The 18,064-nt window shown below is 39.3% G+C and overlaps 1 protein-coding gene and 1 long non-coding RNA gene across 3 annotated transcripts in view; one reads left to right on the top strand and one right to left on the bottom strand.

The window, feature by feature from the left end:
* Positions 1-14,526, bottom strand: part of si:dkey-199f5.8 (beta-1,4-galactosyltransferase 3) — a 41,831-nt gene extending 27,305 nt beyond the window's left edge. Inside the window, exon 1 of one of the 2 annotated variants that reach the window (XM_034697742.1) lies at positions 14,230-14,526. The gene's annotated coding sequence lies outside the window, so the exon portion shown is untranslated. Of the gene's footprint in view, positions 1-14,071; positions 14,190-14,229 lie in introns of those variants that run through there. The other variant, XM_034697743.1, reaches the window with a different exon arrangement.
* Positions 14,527-16,684: 2,158 nt separating this feature from the next.
* Positions 16,685-18,050, top strand: LOC117822898. Its single transcript, XR_004633277.1, has 3 exons — positions 16,685-16,809; positions 17,005-17,267; positions 17,567-18,050. It is a non-coding gene; the product is annotated as an uncharacterized LOC117822898 (long non-coding RNA).
* The last annotated feature ends 14 nt before the right edge of the window (positions 18,051-18,064 follow it).

The following is an 18,064-nucleotide window of genomic DNA, read 5'->3' as shown; positions in this document are numbered from 1 at the left end:
CACACCAATTCAAAAAAGCTGATCTTTACAGCAGAAATAAACATGTTTACAGCCTGGTACAAAAAATGAGTGTAGTCTGGATAGCTCATTTCTCGATCAGCACACACTGTAGGGGGGGTGAAATTTTTTCTAACACGGTAATTTTGAAGTTATTGAGATTACGAGTCTTCCAATGAGAGGAACAGCTGACTTGATTGACAGGCGGGAATACTGTAGCTGTTGGCTAGGAGGCTCAAAGCCCGCCTCTTTACATGACAATCACTCGTCAGCATTTCCAATATGGCTGCCGCTGACGATTGGCCTCAAAACAGCGCTTCAGAAACAGATGGATGATGTCATGGATACTGCATTCATATTTTATACAGTCTATGGTTGTAATATGGTATTCCCGCCAGACGGTGGCTATAGAGCGTATTAAAGCTGTTTGCTAACCGCATTAAGTAACAGAAGAAGAACGCCAACTGCATTAAATAGCAAAAGAAGAAGAAAACATTAGTGATAGTCGCTGCAATTTTCTCCGTTTCTGAATCTCGCACTACTATACACAAAATTTCAGAGACTGGCTGTAACATGTAAACATACATGCCATGTCACAGAAACACCAACATGGAGATAGAGACAGACGCTGACAGTTCATGCTACTAGCAGCACCTCACCCTGCTGCTGGTTAAAGCGACTGCCACACAAATCGGAATGGGACAGATGAGTTTCCGTGTCTGTGTGAGTGTGTATGTGTGTGTGTGTGTGTGGGGGTGATTATTCGAAATAATCGTCGAATAGATGCCAATGATTATCAATCAGTATTTTGGCTTTAAATGCCCATCCCTTTTCTACTAGGTGTTTTTTTTATATATTTTTGTAAAGGGACCATGTACAATATTTGACATAAATGTCACCATTTGATTCATTGTACCAGAGTTAGCTTAAAGCTATTTACATCTGCAGTCCCTTGGCAAGTCAACAGAGGAAAACAAAAGCTAGTAAGGATACGGTTTTAAGTCCTAATTAAATAAAGAGTTACACTTTGGATGAATCTCTGGATTATTTTCTTAGACAAACAGTTCATTGTCTGTTTCATAAAATGTCCCCAAATGATATAAAGACGTGGAACAGGGTCCCTATTCTTACAAATAATACTTCATGTTAAAACTGCTGCAATATGCATCAATCGGCGCACATATCCAGTAGCGATGCGTATAACAGATTTTTTTCCAATATTCAATATGCTGATAATTTCAAACTTATTTTGGCCGGTACCCGAATCCCTCTTGTACTAGAATCCACCTGTATCCAAATGTGGGGAGCAGATAGCGGGGGAAGACATGAAGCAAATGGCTGAGCCCAGGAGTCGAACCCACAACCGCTATAACCTCCATACATGAGGCGCATCTCTAATATCTAGCAAATATTGGCCAGTCCCTGTGAAAACAAGAGGGCCACAGTGAACTCAGTGAGTATATGCAACAAATATAGACACTCATGGTTATGCTGTGTGTATGTTCACCATGAAATTAGCAGAAGTAGAGAGTGAAAAGCTTGCCAGACAACCTCAGACTAGACAGTGTGTTCTGTCAAAGACCTTAATCTTGTCACATCTGCCACAGTGTGTCATCAGATCTATATGTGTTGGTCCAGTGAGGATGAGTGAGTGCTCTCTGGTCTTAAATGATTGACCTTCCTGTTAAGTCTGCTAAACCCCTTCTACCGTTAGAGGGGAAGGGGGGGCAAGTCCATCAAGTCCCACTCACTTCTACACAAAGGTTAACTCCCCGCTTTGAAAGCATAAAACTGCAGCAAAGACGTATAATCCATCTCTCTTTATATCATGTTTCTAGCTATTAAAAAGAAAAAGTTCAAGGTGGAATCACACAGACACACCTCATGGAAAAATATCAGGAGAGCTGACATTAACAATGACAGTGAAGAGGTTCTAGTCTGAAGGGTTTCTTCCTACAGGACTAATGTTGGGTCTACACTGTACGATTTTGGCCGTCTCAGATGAAAGGTTTGCGATCGTGGAAAAAACCTTTCGTCGTAGCTGAAAATCGGTGGTCGTACATCTCCCAGTGTGACAAGGGAAAAGACGAAAGATAGAACCATCTGCAACCAAAGATGAGCTACGATAAATACCAAGCAGTGTCAGAAAATCTGAGAAATCATTGCATAGTGTGTCTGTCGCTCTCTGCCTCTACAACGCCTGTCAGCGAACAAACCAATAGGAACACACCAGGAAATGATGTGAATATCACTGCGTCCACTCAGACAGACCCCATCATCCATCCATCCATCCATTATCTTGACTGCTTATCCCGTCAGGGGTCCCAGGGGGCTGGAGCCTATCCCAGCTGGCTTCAGGCGGAAGGCAGGGTACAACCTGAACAGGTCGCCAACCCATCACAGGGCAAGACCCCATCATTGGCGCCAATTCAAAAATGGAGAAGAAACGAAGACGTAAAAGTTATACGTGGGACTCCATCAGAGAGGAACTTTTGTTTGAATTATGGCAACAAAGGCCTTGTTTATTTGACATTTCTTCATTTCTTTTGAGGAACATAAATGACACAATCGCAAATGCAGTGTGTCAGCTCATGGGGCGCCATGACAACGACCTGAGGGGGACGCACACTAATGATGTAATGTATCAATCAATCAATCAATCAATCAATCAATCAATCAATCTTTATTTGTATAGCGCCAAATCACAACAAACGTTATCTCAAGACGCTTTTACAAACATAGGAGGTCTAGACCACTTTATGTCAAATTATGAACAGAGACCCAACTTCAAGACAGGGTAAGACTCAGTCTGACCCCACCTTAATCCACCATGAGCATTTCACATCGCAGTATTTAGCTAGTTACAGTGGCGAGGAAAAACTTCCTAAAGTAAGAGTCATTTGGAGCCTGAAATACGCTGCGTCCTAGTCAAGATTCAATGATAGCTCCATCGCACAGTGTGGACACGAAGTCTAGGAATTTCACGTCGTGCAATGTGACTTGCGTTAATCTTGATGGTAAAAATCGTACAGTGTAGAACAGCCATAAGAGGCAAGGCAGAAACAATCTCAATAAAATGGTCTTAATACAGATTATTTCTGACACTGCATGGGGAATTCAGTAGTTACACTGGCCTTATAAATAGTTGAGTAACAACAGCCAATAAAACTTAACATTTCTGTAACAAACATGTAAGCTGTGCCTCTGACTCACACAGCTAACATGATTTCATTAGTGTGCATCTGCTACCAGGGAAAAATCAGTCAAATTAGATTAAAGAGTTAAAAAGACATCAGTGTAATAACCTAAAGGTCAACACTGATTGCTCAAAGGAAGCAGAAGAAACTTAAGGTAGACAACAGCAACCTGATCTCTGTTACTTTCTTTATTTCCAAAGTCTACTTTTGAGACGCTTGTGTCTTTAACAGATAGAGCAGCTGAAGAGAGGTTTACATGCAGCACAGGGTCAAAGCAGGTGAGTTGAACCAGCAATGAGGACTGCACCTGTCACAGCACCTGTACATGGGGTGCACCCTTTCAGCCAAGTCAAACTGACACCCCTCAGTTACTGTTTACTTATTTGTTGTTTACTTTAGTTTGTTATTGACTTCATGGTATGTGCAAACTCTACGCTGAGTGGCTGCTACAATACTGAAAGTCCACTCTAATCAATAAAACTGGCTACACCAGGGCGCAACAGAGACCGCTCTGGAAACGTAGAGTCTACAGAGTCGATGACACGGTTTGAGTTTCACATTGCTGTGCCAGGTTCAAAAAGTGAAGGCATGATACCAAAGAGAAAAATCACTATCTTGTTTTGCCTGTGATGCTAAATCCTACACTGTACTCAACTCAACTTTATCTATACAGCACCTTTCAGGCAGAAAAACATGCAGCCCAAAGTGCTTCACAAAATAACAGACAGAAAATAACAGCAGTGATTAAAATTATAAAAGGCATGATTATAAATAAAATACTTAAAAATCAAATCAATACAGTACAAATAAAATGAGTAATAATGGAAAGAAAAGTTAAAAATAAGGTAGCGTTAACAAAATAAGATTAATACTAGAAATAAATAGATAAATACATAATTAAATAAAATAAATAAATGTTAAAGCAATGATTAAAACAATAATGATTAAAATAATAATTAAAATAATAATGCAGTCCAGGGCTAAAATAAATTACTCCAAATTAAAAGCTAGATTAAAAAGGTAAGTCTTAAGTTTACTGTATGTGCACTGCAGGCATGGCCAGGAAAAGACACATTCCATGGCACATCTACTGTGCAGAAAATAGCATATTGTGTGTGTTTAATGAAGCCTCATAAAACCAGCTTTACAAAATATCACTCTTGGCAGGGCAGAGATGCAAGGGGAGTAACTGATTGTTCTTCAATGAGAAGCTTTGAAGCTTACAGGTTAGCACCATCATCATGACCCTCCGTCCAACGTGGTCTGCAGAGCTGCAATGTGTCCGGTTGGATAAGTGTTGGTTTGCCGTCTTATAAGCTCTAGCTTCTTTAGATCTCAATGAAACATCAACGGTCCTATTCATTCACAGACAAAGCTAAACTTTAAACTTGTTCTAAGTAAACAGTGTCAGCATGCAAACACTGGAAACAAACTACTGACAAGTGCCACGAGCTTAACAAGCCAGGTAACATGACTTGACAGTCCAGTTGAGCCACAGCTAAGACTGTGTTAGTTTATGGTTTATGTTAATAGGGTGATTATAGAGCACATACAACATGTAAATGTGAGGACAAAAGGAGAGGGGAGAAGGTAAGGTGTTATTTAAAAATGTGACACAGTTGTCTTAGTGGTTAAAACACAAGCTCCATATACAGAGGTCATTGTCCTCGCCGCAGCAGACGTTGGTTTCACTCCCAGACTTGCTGCATGTCTCCCCCACTATCTACTCCCCACATTGTCCTCTTATTAGGGATGAAAGGAAACACTCAACCCACGATTCGATTCGAATCCTGATTTTTGGTTCACAATACGATTCACTCACAATTCTCTAAAGATTTTCAAGAAAACTGGATTGAACTCAAAAATTAAAAAACTATTATTTTATTTCAATTCATTTTTAAGGTGTATTGTAACTCAAATAAAACTACTGCACACTTTTTTCAGCAACTTGCAAAAAACCAAAATGACCGCACAAAAATATCTTTAAGAACAATTACAGAGAAATGGAAAGTGAACAATTCCCAAACGAAAGTATTTAAAAATAAAACAAATAAGGTAAATCTCTTTAACTTAGGGATTTAAATTTCAAGTATTTTCCGTGATCGATCTTTGGAAATATTAACGTCAATTATAGTTTAATCATTTAAAAAAAGCAAGCGTTTTCATGTCAAAAAGAATGCCAAATGCATTTCTACCCCTAAATCAAATTTTCCTTGACGACACAATGTATATACCTGACGGTATTAAACAGCTACGGATCATATTGAGGTGTTCAAAATGTTAAACGCTGAATATCAATGTGAGGAGCAGGCTTATGAATAATCTCCGTGGACGCATGGTGATAGAGTGAAGACTCAGACTACAACATGTGGATTTACTGCAACAGGACAACTGAACAGAATCATGTTTTGGACTCGCAGTGTCCACTTTCCTTGTTCTTATTGAGTAAAATAAGCATTTAAACGCAGTCAGGTATCAGCTGGGAGTGCAACCGGGTCAGAATCAGTCCGGCGGCAGGGAAAAAAAGCGCTCGTGGAGACCCGTCACTCAGCTGCAGCCCCCAGCTGAGTGCAACACCTTTAGTCAGCTGATTCTGAAACATGCTTTAAACTTAAAGCTCCTCCACTCAGAGTGACGAGAGAGCAGCGGAAGAGACTTAATGATGTTAAACAAGCGGAGTATAATGCAGATATTGCCTTCTACTGTTTAAAAATAATATCCCCATACAAATTTTGTTGAATCGATTGTAATCCACCCTTATTTGTATCGATTTTTTACCGTCTTGCGATATATCCTTACATCTTATTTTGGTGTAAAAATGCACCAGAGCACCATATCGTGTGTGTGAAGCAAGATTGCATAACACATCACCAGATCAAGATCCCCTGCGGTAACTTGTGACTATTTCCAGCTATGATAAAAATCTGTGCCAGCCAGGAGGCATCAATGTGCTGTTTTGATCATGGAGACCATACATGAATTGATCATAACAGTGCTGTCAGAAGCATGCTTGGCATCCCATCAGCCTCAGAGCAGATCATGAATACAAAGTGTGGAATCAAAGTGTTTATATACTTTCCCTGGAGATCAACCTGATGCTGAGTGTGTGGATTTTCTGGCAGCTGTTCAATGCTGCGTACAGTTTGGAATTATTTCTGGTGTTGAAATAATACCTCCATTACAAATGTGTCCATCATAAATAAATCACCTTTCTTTTTGTCAGTTTGTGTATGTGTTCACACTGTGTAAAATATGCCTTGATGGGCTCCAGATAAAAAAATGTCCTTCCACGGTGAGCTCTCTTCACTAAGCTGTGCAGTCTTACCATGAGTAATTGTGCATTATGTGATCAGTTATACATCTTAATAAACGGATGCAAGTTTTAGCAATCCGGACCTTGTCTCTTTCACCACAGGGTTAAAGTCTTAAAGTGGATTTCAACACTTCACGCATGACATCAACTACATTTGGAAGCTTTGAACCGATTGAACTGAACAAGACAGCACAACCGTAGAGAGAAGTCTAAAATGCCCCTTGATTATCTTTGCATCTCTTTGCTGTTTCTGGGAAATGACATCCTTTATCTAAAATGGCAGCAGGAAAGAGAGATGAACCAATTACATCAAGAATAACAGAGAAGATCTTAGAGAGAAATAGGAAAGACGACGTGTTATTTATTTCCTTTACTGTATATTTTGTACAATGGACGGGTTGACGGTAGAACTGAATTGCCCTTCTGTGACCAATAGAGTAATCTGAAAGTATTCAACATTATAAACATGTAAGAAATCCTTTTACTAAGTTTGAATCATTTTTCACGTGTATTTGTTTCATGGAGGGAAATTATGTTTCTATTTCAGCAGATGTTTGTTGCCAGAGGAAGGTATATTCTGCCTCTATAAGATCCTGCTTTACTTTGTGTTTTTTTAATAATATTTTTACACCCTAATAATTTGAATAAAGAGCAAAATCAAACGGTCTGCTGCTTTCATAATTTATCTACATTTGTTATATTATCCAAATAGACTATATATAAAAAGGACGTCATCTCGCTTGGCTGGAAGTGAGGCTGCCACAAAAACTGCTCCCCCTAGTGGCTGGCTCCAGTATAGGTCAAAACCTCCATCTTCCCTATTCATTTGAATGGGGATGCAGTCAAACTATAAAAAATAAATACATGTCGTACGAACGTTTCTCACATCCGTATGCTGTGGTGATATGTAGTTATTATTTGACTGTTTTGTGTTCAAGGCCTCTTTTTCCTGAAAAGTTTCTTTCTCGTTAGTTATCAGAGGTCAAAAAACGTGGTTTTACATCTGGATTTGCTTTGATTGACAGCTGCTGTAGAGAGAAACTCCGTAGGACCTCGGGAGGGTACGCTGTAGGGCGGAGCTTGTTACGGAAGAAACACAAATTCCCTAGTGTGCAGACTCTGGCTGCAGAAAATTTAAAAGATGTCTGTGTTCTGGAATGGGATAATTTGGCTTCAAAACTGTACAATGGAAAATTTTATATACAGTCTATGATTATCCATTTTGTACATGCACACTGTCCACTTCATTGGTCAGATATAAAACTCCTTCAAACGTCAAAGTATTTTATAAGTATTTAAAACGATTCTCTTGATTTCAATTGTAAAGAAAAAAACATGAACATGTATGATATAATCATTCATGAGTGAAAGAGTTAAAGGGCCGCTGCTTTCGCCTCTTGTTTATTTGTATGAATTTGGATGAATTGCTTTGCAATGCAAAGGGCTGCATTTTCAATTACCGGATCATTTGTATCATTCATTTAAACTCTTAAAGTGAGGACCTTAGAGTGCAGGCTAACTTACAGGAGAATCAAACATTCTTTAGATACTGGTGATTAAAACTGCACATTGGAGTGAAACTGAACTGGGCAGATGTGCCCAGCAGACCGTAAAACAGCTCTTACACAACCGCATCATTTTCTTCACTAGACGACAGAGACATTAAGAAAATATTCCTCTTACAAATCTACACCACTCCAAGAAAATACAGCAAGCTTGAGGAAAGGCATTATTCGGATTCCGTATACAAAAGCGGACCTTTTTCTCTCAAGCACCAACCAAGCAAGACCGGGCAATGAAATAATGTGCAAACATGCCCTGAGAAAAGAGGTGTCTGCATAACAACGCGTGCCAGCGTCCCTGTCATGGCAACACATCCACAGCCCTTGCCATTCATCGTGGATGCAGCTGGTACACGTCTCTGTGGCTGTTCCCTGGAGTACGACTCTGCTGAGACAGACTGCTTAGAAGGGGTGAAGGGGAGGGAGGGGAGGGAGGGAGGGAGGGGGCATCCCTGCTCTTTCCTCATCTTTCTGCCTCTGGTTGCTCCTGCTGTTTCCATAGAGTTCTCTTTACCTCCAGTTACAACCAACCCACCAGAGACAGACACAGAAACTTGAAGTGCAAACTAAGCAATGACAACCATGGAGACAAAGTAACACCCATGAGACCAGATACCCACAACAGAACTGGAGCAACAAGTCAGACAGGATAGGAGACTCTCAACACCACATGCCGTGTAACATACAAAGTATTAAAAACAAAGTGAAACTGCAAAGTAACACAGAGCATGCCTGAAGCTGATTCCAGCTGGTGTTACACGGGAGTATCCAGGATGGAGAGATAACACAGAACAAAAGCTCCATCTTCAACTATTTTAGAAACTGAAGCTGATACCAACAACTGAAACTGATTGTCACTTTAAAGGCTCAGATATGAAGCTAAGGGGAGAGGGGAGCTGCTTTTTAAGCTTGAGGTTATACAGGTTAGGTAGCAGGTTGAATGCATGATCAGATCTCATCTGTTGCATCATGGCAACAGATGAGATCTGTTAAAACTTCATCGGGAAAAAAAAGAGATTTTCTGGATTATTTTACACCCCAAAGATTAATGTTGCAATAACCCGCAAAGAATAATCCACATAATTGTGTCCTTACTGTAACTAAAGATGAAATTTATACTTTATAATTGCAGATCGTACATAGTTAGAAGTTAGATGTTACGGTTTTATATTAAAATGGGGGAATAGATCTATTTTTTATGTTAACATTTAAGCTCAGAATCATTTTGCTCACTTTCTAAGGCTAGCTATATTTTAATTCATGACAAACTTTAAATGTTTTATTAAGGGCGACAAGAATAAGAGAACATTATTGTCTCTTGACTATTTTTGTAACATTTTTTTCTGGTTCTCTATTTTCGTTATTTTGGAACTACCTACTGTCTGTACTTATTCTATAATATTAACTTCTCTCATACAGTAGGCTTCCTTCTCTCCTTTTCTGTCCTTTATCTATATATATATATATATATATATATTCTGTTTGTGTTTAAATCTGAAAAGCAAAATAAAATATTGAAAAAAAAGAATAAGAGAAAATGAACTTCTTGCCATTATTTGGTTTATTTTGCGGTTAAGAGGTACTATGCAGGAGCCTAGCGGTCTAAGCGCCCCACATACAGAGGCTATAGTCCTCGTCGCAGAGGTCGCCGGCTTGACTCCCAACTGCAACCATTTCCTGTATGTCATCCCTCTATCTCTACTCCCCATGTTTCCTGTCTCTCTTCAGCGGTCCTATCTAATAAAAGGGAAAAAGTCCAGAAAAATACAATTTAGGATTTTATAGGATGTTGTGTGTTGGGCAGGACAAATGTGCAGCACTAATGTTTATTTCAAATAATATTTTACTGAATATTTTTCTGGTGTAAAATATTTTGACACCTTTTTCAGTCCTAATTTTCGCCAAGTCGAAGTCAAACTCTATTGTATAGAACACTTCAAAACAACTAGAGTTGACTAAAGTGCTTTCGAAGTTTAAACCACAACATCAATGAGAACAAATATGGGTTAACAATAATAATCATACAAAAAACTAAATAAAAACACAATAAATAAGAGGAAAATATAGTTGTATGATAAAATGTGAGAATATCACACTCAGCTGGAGTTAAAGGCCAACGAAAAGAGGTGAGTTATAGGGAAAGATTTTAAACTTTGAAGGGACTAAGCAGTTCTTATATTTAACAGTAGACTTGTCCAAAGAGTACAAGCAGCTACTGCAAAAGCTCTGTCACCTTTGGTTTTGAGCCTGGATCGTGGAACATCCAAAAGCACCTGGTGTGTGTTGATCATAGACTGTATAATAAATGGACGTAGTATCCGTGGCGTCACCCATCTGTTTCTGAAGCGCTGCTTTGAAGCCAATCGTCGGAGGGAGTCATATTGAAAATGTTGAACTCAACCTAACTTCTGTCGAGCTAGTGTGACGTAAAGAGGCGGGCTTTGAGCCTCCTCGCCAACAGCTACAGTGTTCCCGCCTGCCAATCAAGTCAGCTGGGCCTCTCATAGTGAAAAACATGTAATCTTAATATCTTCGAAATTGCCACATTATGAACAATGCATCCCCGCACAGTGTGTGCCGATCGAGAAATGAGCTATCCAGACTACACTCTGGTTTTCCTGTGGTGTGGGGTGTGTTAAGAGTGATTCTGTCCAGTCGGAGCTGCTCGGAAGGCCTCAGAAGGAGAGATCGTAAATAATGAACATGTTTAATATTTGCGAATAGAAATCCTGTAGTGTGTGGGATGCTCTGAGAGGAGCCGAGCACGCACAGTGTGTAATGTCACGTGTACCGGAGCAAACGCTAATCAAGACGTGAGCTGACTCAGCTGACTGACGGAAGAGGAAGTAAAAACAAACAAAAACATGGCGCCGGTGAAAACAAAAGTCTCTTGGACCTCTGAAATGGAAGACCGTTTTTCGGAAAGCAAGAGGCCGACAACAATTATCATTGTTTCTTCCTGTTCGTTCCCCATTTCTGTTTACACCGAAGTCACGTTTTACTACACAAGATTTGGAATATTGAGAGTGAAGAACCTGATACTCTGCTGAAGAATCGGTTAGTGTGTGGTGTGCTCCGTAGTGCACACTATAAGATCAGAAGAGAGAGATCTTGTGCGATCTGTCTTCTGTTATCATCAAGTGTGTGGTCTCTAAATGTGTGAAGGTTTGAAGAATCCTGTAATCTATGCCAGTCTTTCATCATCTCTTACCAGATGAGCAGCTGCATTTTGAACCAGCTGTGATCAACTCAGAGATGACTGATCAACATCAAAAATATAAAGAGTTGCGATAACCCAGGCGAGATATAAATATGTGATGACTCTCAAAAAGATTTGGAAGAAGACACGCCTTCACTTTTTGAACTTTATTAAACTGAAATTATTTATTGGTCAAATTTAAAGATCTGTCAAAAATCACACCCAGATTCTTGACAGAAGAGTGACTGTAGGAGGCTAACAAGTCAAAAACACTATTAATGCGTCCTGCAGTTTAAATTTAACAAATACACTTATTCCAGTTTCCTTTTCAGGTTTAAAGCTAGGGTTGGTAGCCACGCAAAACTAGCATGAATTTGAATGTAGCATTTCCTCGAGACTCCGTCTAACCCCTCCCCCCCTCCCCTCGGAGCTCCTCCAAAATGGCACCCCTGGTCACATGCACGAACGCCGCTGACTTGCGACCATACGATCGTGACTGATTCAAAACCGGTCATCTGCACATTGTTTGTGTTTTGCACTACGTCAACTCATGTCTCACTCAGCGGTAAGAAAACACCAAAACATTATCATAGTGAAAGTTAAAAACTAAAAAACAAACATGGCTAATGTTAGTACTCACAACTGTCATGCTAGCATTATCAAATTGTACCTGTGACACAATATCAGGAAAAAAGATAATACTACCTCTAAATTTTCTGTAGGACTTACTCAATGTCATTAATTTTTTTACTTGTCAAAGCCCCTGTGGTGAGAGCTTTTTAGACTCTGATCCGGACTACAGTCCTGAGCAAAGCACCTCATCGGGTCAGAGGGGACAGGCCCGAGGTCAAGCGAGAGGGGCAGTAAATAGAGGCAGGGGAAGCTGAGGCAGGAGACGGGGAGTGCACGCCGGGGGAAATGTGGAGTGAATGCAGGAGGTGGGCAGAATGGCAGGACGGGATTTGATTGGTTTCATATTTTGGATCCTGATGGCAGGGATTGGTTGGTGTTTTCCCAGGTTTACTCCGGCTGTAGATAGCAGCTTTTTTTCACTCTTTTTTAGGAACACATTATGTATTGATTGCCATCTGGACAGAAAGTTCATTTTAACCAGTATAACAAAAAGTGTATCTAAATCAGACAACCAACCCCAGCTTTAAGTAGAGTTTTTCAATTTATGCTTGGGTGGAATCCAGTTCTTCAAGAGAGACAAGCGTCTCTGTTGCAGCTTTGTCAGTATGCATGCCTCAGTGTGGCCTGAAAAGTGAGTCTGATAAATGCACATTTGGATAAACCTGGACTGAGTGTGCAGAAAGTATCAGAATCAGAATCAGCTTCATTGGCCAGGTATGCTTGAACACACAAGGAATTTGACTTTGATAAACTGTGCTCTCTTTGTACAAGGCATAAGAATAATGACTTTTAATAAAATAAAAATAATAACAATAACATCAGCTATAAATACAAAAGAACAACAAATAGGCATGACTAATATGTACAGGCTATAATAATATGATAAAAGTAGCAGAGGTAGTTTTTACATTAAAAAAAATAGTAGTTAAAGGCTCTGTGAGGAGTTTTGAACTGGCTGAGAAACAGACTGAAAATGATACTGATGCCTCTTTATGACCTTCAATAGCAAACAAGACCATCAGCAACAACGTTGACACCTTCTCTGTTGTAATTTTAATGCCTGAAATCACCCTGAGGGGGTAGGTGTCAGACCAGATGATGGACATCTCGCTTCAGAAACAGCCTTTGTTTGACTATTTTCATGGAAAATAATCACATTGCCTGATAAAGTTGACTGTTAAAAGACAACAGGATGAGGCTTTTGTTGAATACACTACTTTTGCATGTATAGGACAAGAGATAAGAAGTATCACTTTGTCCACCAGGGGTGTGCCAGAATCGATACAAAACAAAAGTTCCTCACAGCAGCTTTAAATTATACAAAAAATTGAAATATGGAATTCTGCTTGGAGAATTGTCACATTGTATATTTACATGTATATTTACATGTATCATCCTGACCTTATAAACAAAGATAACTCTCCATCAGGTTTAACTGTTGCTTTGTCATTACAAGCTCTTGCCTGCCTCCTGCACTGGTCCTCTCATACCTCAAGTATGGATTCAATCTATCTGACAGTTCAAGGGGGGGGAAGGGGGCCGCCATGCAGAGCCTTTTGTTCTGCAAAGGAGGGTAAACATGAAAATGTCAGGAAGGAATAGAGGCTGAGATATCTTCCAGGAGGAAACGAGCGACTCCTCTGAGAAAGTAGCAATCAAAGAGTGTTTTTTAACCCCACAACACTTTCAGCCCCTTCAGAAGCAGTCCAAACTGTTGCCTCTTCATGTTGTCACTGAAGTTGTTAGAAACTTTTTTTGTTTGTGTTCCTGAGTTTAGCAGCGGTTCAGAAAATGGTTGACGTGAGAGCTAAGGAAGACTTGTACGTGGTGTATTTTAAAAAAGTTGTGTAAGCATTATTAAAGCAACATCACTCGACGAAGCTTAATGTTGACTTGTAAACTTGTGGCCAACTAACAACACAACAGCAAAGACAACATGAAACTACCACACTGTAAGAGAACGTGGAAGTGTGAGCCCTTTTATTAAAGCTTTCCTCGACACTGTTTTGGAGGCAAGAACACACACTTTTACTTCTACATGAAAGCTAGTTTACACAAGTCTGTTAACTTTTCACTGCGTTCACATGTTTACTCAAGGCGGTGGATAATGAAGTACACTTAAAGCCTTTAATCCTTTTAAAGTCAGCCGAGGAAAACGTTCTCACCATACCTCCAGAAACAGCCGCTTCTTCTCATGAGCTGTAACGGGAAACACAAGCAGCGAGTCGAGCTAGCCACTGCGGGTTACCTCCTAGCTAGCTAACAGCCACACACACTAACTCACACCGGGCTCTCTTTCAGCAGTGTATTCAGAGGTTTTTTACTCACCAGACAAAGCTGCTCAAATCCCTCCCCTGGTTTAGTATCTGTTAGCAGTCAGGATCCACAGCATTCTGCTCCCTCCTCCGGGTTAGTGGTGTGTTTTGAAGTTGATCCCCGTGTAGATGCTGTGGTGTGAAGGGAGACTCCGAAAGCGAATGAGGAGAGTCAGTGTCGCACAGCTTTTTCCCTCCCCTTCAATGGAAATCCCACATCACATTATGTGCTTATTAAACACTCCAGTTTCGCTCCAGTGACGCTGGCTGCACCACAGACACTCACTTTCAGCTGTTGTAGTAATAATCACACTTAGTGTTTATTGTAAATTCAACATAATTATAGTCTGACTACCAGGGGCGGATCTAGAGTTGTGTTAATGGAGGGGGCAGCACAGACTCAGACAAGGGTGGCACCTGTCAAACACAGCTCAGTGCATTATTGAAAGACGCAATATCCATTGAAATCTTTTTATCTATCCAAATTAAATAATATCAATCCGTATTTATTATACATATATATATATATATATATATATATATATAATTATATATTAATTCTGAATTGAAAAACATCATGTAACCGCGGCCTGAATTAATTATTCAGAATATGTGCCCGCCAGAGTGGAATATGTGCATCATCGCGACATCATGGTCATTTTTAATATTTTTAAAGAGGATTTAATCTTAATTCAGAATTAAAAGTCTCATGTAAACATAGCCTATAAAGCTGTTGAGGTATCTCACATGAAGTTATACAATACATAGTTTTTACTGCTTGGAGTGGTCACAGAGAGTTCAGATAGAGACAGAGCCGTGGGAAGTGGCTTTAAGTTGGGGGTGCTGTAGTAAGAGGTGCAATATTTTTTCTTTTTGCATTTAGGTTACGTATGCAACTGATAGGCTATAGCGCACATACATTTTATTTTCATTTATCTGGTTTGAATACAAGCTTTCAAGAGAACTTTTCATTATAAATTCACATCAATAACGAATATAATACAGGCTACTTTAATATTTATCAAATGCCCGACTTGCAACTTCCATACCCTGTTGTACAGCAAAGAGCATACAAGCCAAACCTGGTAAAACAGACCCATAAGGCAGTCAAGCTCATTGAACAGAACTTATCCAAATACGTTCAGTTTTTAAGCAGGCACACACACAGGGCCAAGGCATCAGGTTATTTTAAAATGAACATTTTTTTAAAATTGCTATAATAATTTTAAAATCATCCTCTGGCATTACATTTTCAGAAAATAATACAATGAAAATGATTTTAAAAAACTGTTTTATTGTGTTAATTAATGTATTTATTTCAACTTATTTATGCATTCAGACGCAGTAGCGTCTTGAATTAAATGCACTTTTACCTTTTGGACAATTTAGAATCTCAATTTTTAACCTTTCAACCCCGCTCTGCAACTGTTTTAGCTAGGTTTACCTGTGTATATTTATTGTATAACTTGAACCACCAGCCCTTCCTATGTCATAGATGCCCAGACATGATTTCATCCTATCCTCAACCAAATGTCAACATTGAAATAGTGTCAGCGGTTGTTATCCACTAAAATGTGTTCAATAAACCAGTAAAATTTACAGCCATATTGGTTTACTCTGGTTAATGAGAAACTATAAATGTTAACCAAAAACTTGTTTTGTTAAATAGTAATTTCATCTATATTATTATATTATTAAAGACTTAGGTCTTTTGGTGTGGAGGGGGCTCTTCTGAAGTCCTTCTCTGACTCTGTGATGGCATCAGCCATCTTCTCTGGAGTGGTCTGCTGGGGAAGCAGCATCTCTACTACTGACAGGAAGAAGCTGAACAGACCGGTGAAGAAGGCCAGCTCTGTCCTTGGCTGCCCACTGGACCCTGTGGAGGTGGTGGCTGACAGGAGGATGATAGCAAAGCTATCTTCTCTGATGGACAACACGTCACACCCCCTCCAGGATACCATAACAACACTCGTTCAGTGACAGACTTCTTCACCTGCGGTGTCTCACGGAGAGATATCGTAGGTCTTTTCTTCCCGCAGTGGTCAGACTCTATAACCAATAATATATATATATACAGTGTATATATATATATACAGTGTATATATATATATATATATATATATATATATATATATATATATATATATATATATATATATATATATATATATATTTATATACTACTTTGTTACTGTGAAATTTGAATTTCCCGGTTGTGGGATGAGTAAAGGACTCTCATATCTTATCTTATCTTATTACATTTGTAGAAAAACTTTAATCTATGGTAGACAACACAAATTAGAAGTTCCTCATTGCAATCAGAGATGCATAAGACATATTTTGTTGATAATGGTAGGAAGAACTTGACCCTTCAAAACTTACAGCACACAAAAAGCTGCTGAGTTTGCAGGGTTATGTTGTAGGAAATGCTCCACACTTGTGATCATGTGTGTCATGGAGATTCAACTGATGAAACTGCTGAAACTATGGCCAGTCATTATTTGAAAAATAAAAACATGTTCTAGAACAAGGCAGAACATGAAAGTAAACCAAACCTCGTTTCATCAGAAAAGGATCACATTTCATACCTGAGGTGAGTAAAAATAACTTACTTTATAACTTACAGACACATCAGGAGTTATTTGTTGTTTATTGTTTTTCAAAAAACTTTTTTTTAATTCTGATTAAAAATCACTAAATATAAATGTAATATAGGCATTTGCATGAAAATATGTGTATTCTGCTGCTGCCTTCACACTCATTTTGATCTTGTCTATGTTTTTGATAGGATATTTTTCAAATGGCAGTCCAACCACCTCCATACAAACTTTTTAATGTCAGACCTACTTTAACTCAAAGCAGAAAGGATGCATTTGTGTCAGCTTATTGGCGGAGACTCTTCCCTGGACAGGTCATCGGACCAAACCACTACTTGGATCAGATCTTTGCCTTGATGTCTCACCAGCCAGAATTTGCAGCCCTGCAGCTCTGCCCTTACTATTTTGACCATGTCACTTACAGCCTTCCTTCCAGAGGGCAAGTGAGGAACAAGTGAGTATTACTTCTTTCTTTGCTATAGTTTCTACATTTAGACATTTTGAGAGGCGTGGACGAACTTCCTGTCATCCTCAATTACGTAATAACAGCAGTTTAAATCCCAACTGCTGGTATACCTTCATAGTAACAGTACTGTGAGGTCCAAACTCCTCCCCACCCCTCAGCTTGTTCCATGCAAATCAGCACTATTAGTGGACAAAGGTGACATTTGCTGTAATGCTATTTGTTTTTCATGATGCTACTGCTTGTTTTTTTTTTTATGAACTCTATTGCCCCCCACTTGTGGTCTAAAGTGAAAGCTGCAACCTCAGGCTGGACTGTTTCGACTCATGGGCAGGCTTACAACTAGAGAAGCAGAGAGATGCTGAGCAACTACAAAGACAACATCCGACAGCTAACAGAGATCCTTGGCTCAACACTGGCATCTACTTAAATCGGCTCCGTCAACTCCAGGACCTGCACCCTGGCAAGGGTATATCCACAAAGCAGTATATTTATCTGATGTATGGCGTCTCCCTGTAACTGCCAACAATGGGATGTTTTTGTCTTAAAGTTGTCACTAAATGAATCTTTTTGATGTATATTAACATTTAACATGAGTGATGTTTTAAAAAACAGCTTAAAGAACAATCATGTTTATTTCAGAAAATTATTTTTTAGGCTGCCAATTTCAAGGACATTTTATCTGTGTAAGAAGTAAATTTTATTCTTGAAGGATCAATTTAAATCCTCAAATTGTGTAATTGCTCAATCAATATACAAAAGTAATCCCACTGATGACCTGTGTGCTG

Source organism: Notolabrus celidotus, chromosome 12 (assembly GCF_009762535.1).
Source record: "Notolabrus celidotus isolate fNotCel1 chromosome 12, fNotCel1.pri, whole genome shotgun sequence".
Lineage (NCBI taxonomy): Eukaryota > Metazoa > Chordata > Actinopteri > Labriformes > Labridae > Notolabrus > Notolabrus celidotus.
This window is presented reverse-complemented; position numbering and strand designations above follow the sequence as displayed.